Source organism: Schistocerca piceifrons, chromosome 1, assembly GCF_021461385.2.
Source record: "Schistocerca piceifrons isolate TAMUIC-IGC-003096 chromosome 1, iqSchPice1.1, whole genome shotgun sequence".
Lineage (NCBI taxonomy): Eukaryota > Metazoa > Arthropoda > Insecta > Orthoptera > Acrididae > Schistocerca > Schistocerca piceifrons.
In genome coordinates, this window is record NC_060138.1 from 594,395,605 (window position 1) to 594,405,023 (window position 9,419).

Sequence of the window (9,419 nt, forward strand, 5' to 3'; positions counted from 1 at the left end):
CAAGTAGAGGCACGGCTGTAGATTGCGTGCATCTTACTCATCACGTGCGTGCCTCTAATTCCATTCACACCTGTGTTCACACTGGGCGCCTCTACTTCTATGTTGCGCGATCTACAGCCGCACGGCGGCTATACCTCGTTCCTCATAAGAATAAACCTGACGTAAACAAACACAAACGCGATAATTGGTCAGCAGCCGTAGCTCTCACACACTTGTGTTGTTCCGGTCTTGGAAGTAGGTCCAACTTATGTATTATATGTCTAATTACTATGAGTCTGTAAATGAAACTAAGACATTCTGATGTATTAGTAGCCAACAACGTTTTTAACTATATATGACGGTAGTATCTGTTCCCGAAAGAACAGTTACCGTGGATGACCATGCAGCTTTGCTAGAAATGAAATGATAATTAAATAGACACCCTAGCTGCAAGGGATAAGTCCCTGCAGACGCACTATCCTCTGTGCCCACGGTGGCTCAGATGGATAGAGCGTCTGCCATGTAAGCAGGAGATCCCGGGTTCGAGTCCCGGTCGGGGCACACATTTTCAACATGTCCCCAATGAAGTGTATCAACGCCTGCTTGCAGCTAGGGTGTCTATTTAATTATCATTTAACAACGTTTTTCTTAATCATACTTTAGCTAAGTAACTTTTATCTCAAAAATCGTGTAAAGTCACAGTCTCCGTAAACGTCACTTGTGCTCTGACTGTCTCGCTAATTGTACGTACCGTAAAAGTGGATTACACTGCTTCCTGTCTCGTTGTGAAACATGCAAGTGGAACACCGTCAACGGCGAGATAGAAGTTGCTCCTAATGTTTTTCACAAGGTTACAATCGATGGAAATGGTGCAGTGGTTATCACACAGGACTTGCAATCGGGAGGACCACGGTTCAAACCTGCGTCATATCCTGATTTAGATTTTCCGTGATTTCCCTCACTTCGCTTCTGCCAAATACCGAGATGGTTCGTTCCCTAATCCGATACGACCGATGACCTCGCTGTTTGGTCCCCTCCCTGAAACCAACTAACACAAGCTTACAGAGAAAAATCGGCTTTGACGTTTCTTGACAAATAATATGTAATATTTCAAGTATATGCGGTGTGCAATCTGTAGTGTCACAGATAAATAATCCCGTGTGCTTGTGGGGGTGGTTCGATACCCGTTGTGATCTGTAATTTTTTTGTTCAGTTTGAACACCTAAATCTTTCAAATATGAAATTCATCAAATATATGATAATTAACTCATACTTGGCCATTTTTCAAGAAAAATGCGCGTCATCTAGTTTCTAATTACATATCGCACGCAAAATTCTGGTTTTCATTGCAAATGCATTTCTCAGTTGTTGATACTTTGTAGAAGATTGATAAAAATTGTTGACGTTAAGAAAACATTACACAATTATATTTTTTGGAGAAAAATGAAAAGTCAATTACTCTGTTTCAATATGCTCACTGTTTTGTCTCATAGAAGCCATAGTGATAAGCGAAGTAGAAATATGGAAAAAAGTAATTTTCAGGGCGTCGAACACACTGTACCAAAATGCTGCATTTTTACACTTGTCACATTAACACTGCAATCTGAATCCAGTGGAATAGATCTGGAGCCAATTCAGGAATTTGTCGCGAGAAATAATTGGACATTTAAGATGCCAAACGTACTGAAACTAATGCACGAAGCTTTGTGACACGTCACTGTGGAACGATGGCGAAATGCAGAACAGCAACTCATAAAAGAGGAGGAGGAAATATGGACTTTTTTGGTGGCTTGGGATTCTATTGCTGGTTGCCTCGTTATCAACGTAGCAGTACTGAAATGTATTCCCCAGTCCGCTATGGAAGGAGTTCAGAGATTACCAGACGATTGGCTGTAATAAGTTCAGTGGCTTCAATATCTAAACACATGGTGAAATCCCAGCAGTGCGTTTTTACGCCGCACATGATCCACGCAGAAAAGTTCCCATGTTAAAATCAGGAATGTTCATCACTCTTGTTTTTAATTACAGTAGTGTGTTAGGGAAGATCGAGAGCATGTTATGTTTTTCGTCCGATCACCTAAGAAGCGTATCGCTTCAGTTTTGCCGTATATAATTCGCTTCTGTTTAAAAATTAAATGACATTCAAAACTATATTGTTCTCTGCCCGTCTCTTTACGTCCACATTGCAAAAATTGACTAGCACAGAGCAACAAAAATGTTCTTTGTGGTTTGGACCCTTATGGAAATGAATAACCGGCAAATCGGTGAGACAGCTTTTCGTGAATAATACCGGGTGATCAAAAAGTCAGTATAAATTTGAAAACTTAATAAACCACGGAATAACGTAGATAGAGAGGTAAAAATTGACACACATGCTTTGGAATGACATGGGGTTTTATTACAACAAAAAAACAAAGTTCACAAAATGTCCGCCAGATGGCGCTGGACGGCAAAACGTCAGTGACTGCGCATGACAATCGTGTATAAATGGAGCTGTAATGAGAGAGAGAATCAGATGCGCCAGCAGTCGCAGCATGTTGGCGTTACCTGAAAAGGCGCTTTCAGTGAAGCTGTATTATCAGAATGGGGAAAATGGTAGTTCAGCGTTACGATCCTATTGCCATAGGAAGGGGATTCGAACGAACTGTTGCCTGGCGATTTAGTGAAGCGGAGGGCATTTGCGGTGTGGGCGTTTCAAAAGATGGCGGAAGATGACGATTGGTTGAGTAACGTGTTGTGGACCGACGAAGCTCATTTCACGCTCCGAGGGTCTGTCAACGCCCAAAACTGCAGAATTTTGGCTACCGAAAATCCTAAAACTGTCGTGGAAACTCCACTGCACGACGAGAAAGTCACGGTATGGGTTGGATTTACCACATCTATCGTTATCGGGCCTTTTTCTTCGGGGAAGTGCGTGATTTTCGTTTTGTAACTGCTACCGTGCCCGGTGAGAGGTACGCCGATATGTTACAGAATCGCATCATCCCCAGCCTGACTGATAAACACATGCTGGAACGTACGATGGTTATGCAGGATGGCGCTCCACCCCATATTGCTAGACGCTTGAAAGATCTCTTGAGTGCGTCGTTTGGTGATGATCGTGTGCTCAGCCGCCACTTTCGTCATGCTTGGCCTCCCAGGTCCCCAGAACTCAGTCCGTACAATTATTGGCTTTGGGGTTACCTGAAGTCGCAAGTGTATCGTGATCGACCTATATCTCTAGGGATGCTGAAAGACAACATCCGACGCCAATGACACATCATAACTCCGGACATGCTTTACAGTGCTGTTGACAACACTATTCCTAGACTACAGCTATTGTTGAGCAACGATGGTGGACGTATTGAGCATTTCCTGTAAAGAATATCATCTTTGCTTTGTCTTACTTTGTTATGCTAATTATTGCTAATCTGATCAGATGAAGCGCCATCTGTCTGACATTTTGTGAAGTTTTGTTTTTTTTTGTTTTGTTTTGTTCAAATAATGTCATTCCAAGAATGTGTGTCAATTTGTACCTCTCGATCTACATTATTCCGTGATTTATTAAGTTTTGAAATTTATACTGACTTTTTGATCACCCGGTACATATCATACAGGGTGTTACAAAAAGGTACGGCCAAACTTTCAGGAAACATTCCTCACACACAAAGAAAGAAAATATGTTATGTGGACATGTGTCCGGAAACGCTTACTTTCCATGTTAGAGCTCATTTTATTACTTCTCTTCAAATCACATTAATCATGGAATGGAAACACACAGCAACAGAACGTACCAGCGTGACTTCAAACACTTTGTTACAGGAAATGTTCAAAATGTCCTCCGTTAGCGAGGATACATGCATCCACCCTCCGTCGCATGGAATCCCTGATGCGCTGATGAGGCCCTGGAGAATGGCGTATTGTATCGCAGCCGTCCAATACGAGCACGAAGAGTCTCTACATTTGGTACCGGGGTTGCGTAGACAAGAGCTTTCAAATGGCCCCATAAATGAAAGTCAAGAGGGTTGAGGTCAGGAGAGCGTGGAGGCCGTGGAATTAGTCTGCCTCTACCAATCCATCGGTCACCGAATCTGTTGTTGAGAAGCGTACGAACACTTCGACTGAAATGTGCAGGAGCTCCATCGTGCATGAACCACATGTTGTGTCGTACTTGGAAAGGCACATGTTCTAGCAGCACAGGTAGATTATCCCGTATGAAATCATGATAACGTGCTCCATTGAGCGTAGGTGGAAGAAACTAAAATGAGCTCTAACATAGAAACTAAGCGTTTTCGGACACATGTCCACATAACATCTTTTCTTTATTTGTGTGTGAGGAATGTTTCCTGAAAGTTTGGCCGCACCTTTTTGTAACACCCTGTATAAAGTTGATTCACCGTAAGATAGATAGATGTTAGTAGAATGTATACATGCTGTTTCAAAATCCATGACGGTGTGCTTTAGGCCCTTATGGTTCTCAGCGCCTCAGCTGAACAAAACGTAAAGGCAACAGTGACAGTGAAATGCTATTGAGTAGTTGCTTACATAGGTACAACTACGAATGAAGTATTCGTATCAATTAGCGTGCATTACGCACAGTCCTTTCGTGCCTGTGGAAAGAGTTATGAGGCACACGGGACGGCAGCAGTTAACCCAGTGCTGGTACGGGCTGCCGTGGAGAGCGAGGCTAGCAGGTGCAGGGGCAATTGTGGAGGCAGGGGCGGCGCGGCGCGGCGCGGCGTGCAGCGCGGCTTTTACTGCCCGGCGCGGCGGCGCCGAGCGATAGCCACGTCGGGCCCCATAAAAGACGGGCTCAGCGTGATGGGAGGCCGCTATCTCGATGACGCCGCGCTGGGTAATTTATAAAGGAAGTCAGCGACACAAAAACGGCGGCAGCAGGGGTGCACGGCCCAAACTGCGGCCAAACGCCGGGTGCAGCAACTTCGGCAGGCGTCAGCATCGCACCTGGCCTCTTCGGAGCCGATCGTTAAAGAGTTGGGCTTTCGCAGCCTGAGTCCGGTGTAACCGTTATAACGGAGGTCGCCTGCAGGCTGTATCGACCACACGAATTATTCGCCTACTTTGCTTCATTATGTACAAATCAGGATTTTTGCTCTTTAACTTATGTACCATTGCAGCCAGAAAGAAGTAATGAAATCATAAAGTAGAAACGTCTTTGATTCTGTGCATGTCAGGATGTGGCTGAGGTGGAATTGGGGTCCAAAAAAGAACAAATGTTAATTTTTCAACTCCAGTCGGCAAATTGCCTCCCGTTTATTGAGAAAACATTTACTGATGACCTAGCCGGGGTACATTATGTGAGTTTAGCGGCGCTAAGGTGCAAACAGATTGAGCCGGGGCTCGAAAAGTGCACGGAGGTAACAGGCCAAAGCGCCTGATCTCGTCGGGGGCCTGTCAGTAAAAGAGGGCGATCCACACGCCTCGTTCGCGCAGCTCGGCGCGGTGGGCGCTCACACGTGGTCTCTTGGACCTTTCTGATTGGCTGCTGTAGGAGCTCTGCCTAGGCAAGCGTCGCTTCCCTAAGCGTCACCCCGTCAGCAGAAAGGTTGTTTGTTCGTCGAGCACGTGAACAAGCCTTGGGATAGCGGCACATACTGGAAAAATCTGATGTGTCACCAACCCAGGGCCCGTGCACGGCTTTGTGAACATCCACTGCCATCCATAGCTCACGCATTTAAGAAAAAATTCCCTTTCCTTTATTGAAAATAAAGGACTCCCGTACTCAATCTGTCAGCACCTGTACAATTCTAAACTACAATGCTTGTGAGTTTACAAACCTGGCATTATGTCAGATGGAATACGCGCAAGACGCGCGGCAGCAAGCCAGCTCGCTGCACAAAGGGCTTAGTCGATACGAAGCTCCTCAGAGCTACGAGAGACTTCATGCCTGTGGCCAAATGACATTTCCAGCTACTGAGTAAAAGTGGGAAATACATGAGAAATAGTAACATTCAATCTAATGCAGTCACAGAGATTGTGTGTATTGAGTTCACGAGTTGATATCGAACTTCCTTGTAGGACCGTTAATTCACGAATAACACAACTTTTTTATAAACTATGATTTATTTAACAAATATTTAAAAGCAAATTACTAGCAACCCAATGCAACTAACCCCTTAATGATTTTTTCAAACTGAATTTTATGTACACAGTAAACACACAATAGCTTGATTTACCTGAAACGTATAGGATTTGATCAAATAAATCAGAAAACAATGTCATCCACAGAAACTCCTTGTATAGCGTCAGCATGTCTTCAGTTATACTGCTGCACCTTGAATAAGTACAGGAGTGGGTTTGGGGAATTCTTGTGAATTTAGCGCAGCTATGGCTGGAAGGCAGTAGTTCATATATGTTCATATGTGTGCGAAATCTTATGGGACTTAACTGCTAAGGTCATCAGTCCCTAAACTTACATACTACGTAACCTAAATTATCCTAAGGGCAAACACACACACCCATGTCCGAGGGAGGACTCGAACCTCCGCCGGGACCTACCGCAGTAGTTAAGGGACCGATTGGCATATCGGATGACAGGCGTGGCGATGTTCATATTTTGCAAACGATTCTGCGAGCAAGTTTACGACACCTCTTGCAGGCTAGAAGGCACGGCCCAACAGGTACTGTATAGAAATGTGAAGTAGTCAGGGCAGCAGAGGGCACCTATGTGCTGTGAAGAAACCATACGTTGCAGTTACAACACCGCCTAGTAATCTGCGTGTAGGGGCCGACGCGGGCTGAGGAAATCTGACGTTGTAATTATCAAAGAGCACTCACTTGTCCCCTACTGAGGAACTGCGTCACAGGCGTAGGGAAAAGACGAGCCCGGAGGGTCAAAGGAAGCAGTCATGTCGCCATTTTGTCCGCGTCTAGTTCCAAAGAGAATGAGGATTGTTTGAGTTGCTGGCCAACCACGACGACCTTCTGGTGATGGATATTGGCGGCCAACCGGCCTGCTGAAGCTACCTCCAACCTCCGCTGCACGGACTCGTCATTGCTATGACGTGGCGCGTCGCAACTTGGAGGTACGCCGGTGCAAGGAGCGAGAGGGCTGCTAGCCTCCGCTTTCTGGGTGGCATCGTCCGCAGGGGCGGGGCCGGGGCGAGAACTCACGGCCTCCCGGGATCAGAGCTGTCTGCGGGCACTGAACGAGCTGCCCTGGGTGCACGGCCGGAGCTGCTAAGACTCACTACAACGACGACGGTCGGCTGTTTCCCTTCGGCGCTCTACGTGGGGGTCCACGAGTCGCGCTTGAGGCAGCAGTCAGCCCTGTTCCGGGCCACGAGCACAGTTAACACAAGCGGCGGCCACTTAGCTTTGGCTCGAGTAGGAGCGAGGCTCAACAACCGGACACCGACGGCCCAGATTCCGGCATTTCGCGTTGGCGCTGACCCATGCACGCTGCGTGGCGCCACCGCTGAGTCCAGCATCTACGACGTAATGAAGGCAATGACACATTTGCCTGTGTTTCTCTGCACGCCTCGGCGTGAGTCATCCCTCTCTCCCAAACCATACCTCTCGATCGTTCCGACGTATTACAATCCATGAGCTCGGGGGAGGGGAGTTTGTAACAGTATCTTCAATCTTTTCCTAAATACGGTTAATATTATCTCCAAATAAATTTTACCTGCCAAATTATGTATTATGTTGGTGGATTATATCAGGTTATTACGTAAATCAATCACAAATTAAAGCGGCCGCTGTGGCCGAGCGGTCGTAGGCGCTTCAGTCCGGAACCGCACTTCTGCTACGGTCGCAGGTTCGAATCCTGCCTCGGGCATGGCTGTGTGTGATGTCCTTAGATTAGTTAGGTTGAAGTGGTTTTAAGTTCTAGGGGACTGATGACCTCAGAACTTAAGTCCCATAGTGCTCAGAGCCATTTGAACCATTTTTGAACCACAAATTAAATCTGGCATGTTTTAACGGTGAACTAATAGTATCACAAGGAAGAATAGAATCTGTGTACGTTCTCGGTATGGCATAGTCATATATCTTGACGTTCTATCCATCTTAAAGCTTTTATTGATAAATGCTATAATATTCGTGATAGAATGTGGGAGAGTAATCAGTATGAGAAGCAGTCTAAGCCGAAAAAAAAACAACGGACCATAAATGAACTATCCGAATCAAATTGACTTTCATGCAAGCAGCTATTTGGCTTGCCATTGATTGAGAGAGTTGTTGGATGTCCTCCTGACGAACATCCTGCGAAATTCTCTCCAATTGTCATATTATGTCGTCAAAATCCCGAAATGGTCGGAGGAGCTTCACATAATGCTTCAAACGTTCTCAATTGGGGAGAAATCTAGCGACTTGCTGGTCAAGATAGGATTTGACAAGCATGAAAACAAGCAGCACAAAGTCCCACCGTGTGCTATGAAGGGCAACAAAACGGGCCGTAGAATAGAACTGACGCACCACTGTTCTGTAATAGAGTCGTGGATGATAACCATATGGGTCACCCTAGACCATCATACCTGGTTGTAGAGCCGTGTGACAGGCGACGGAATCTCACTGACTGGAGTAGAATTGTGTTCAGTGACGAGTCCCGCTTCGAACTCACCCCGGTGACCAACGAAGACGTGTCTGGAGACTCGGCAGACATCAGTGGGATAATAGCCTGACTACTGAGGCGACACAAATTGAACAGCCGCGTGGACTTACTCGTTGCCACATTGCTCTTTAGTGATGTGTTTGTTTTACGACTGAAGGCCGTTAGCTTGCTACAAGTGATTGTGTACCGTGGCGAACTTCTATGAACGGTAGAGCTCTTCTTACATTTGACAATGGAAGCAAGACTAAAGAAAAATCGTATTATAATGTGAAATGGTGCAAGAAGTTCGAAATTCTGAGGAAAATAGGAGTAAGCTAAAGGGATAGACGGGTAATACACAATATGGACAAGAACCAAGAGGAAACAATAAAAATGGAGGACGAACAACGAAGAGCTCGAATTAGAAAGGGTTTAAGACAGGGATGCTGTGTTTCATCCCTTCTATTCAATGTATACATTGAAAAAGCAATGACGGAAATAAAGGAAAGGTTCACGAGTGGGATTAAAATTCAAGATGAATAGATGTGAGTGATAAGATTCGCTGGAATTACAGGATCTGTTGGACGGAATGAACAGTCAGATAAGTACAGAATATGTATAGAAGTTGTGGTGCTACAGAAGAACGTTGAAAACTAGGTGGACCGGTAAGACAAGCAATGAAGAGGTTCTCCGCATCAGGGAGTAACCTCCTCGGTGCTAGAGGGAACTGTAAAGGGGCAAGATATGTAAAGGTAGACAGAGACTCGGATACATTCGACACATAATTGAGAACGTAGTGTGCAAGTGCTACTCTGCACTGATGAGGGTGGCGGGGCAGAGGAATCTGTCATGGCCCGCATCAAACCAATCAGAAGAGAAAAAATATACAGTTGAGTACAACTGACGA

General features: G+C 45.5%; 1 non-coding gene across 1 annotated transcript; it reads left to right on the forward strand.

Annotated features, from left to right (window-relative positions):
• The first annotated feature begins 465 nt into the window (after positions 1-465).
• Trnat-ugu lies at positions 466-540 on the forward strand. Its single transcript has one exon. It is a non-coding gene; the product is annotated as a tRNA-Thr (tRNA).
• The last annotated feature ends 8,879 nt before the right edge of the window (positions 541-9,419 follow it).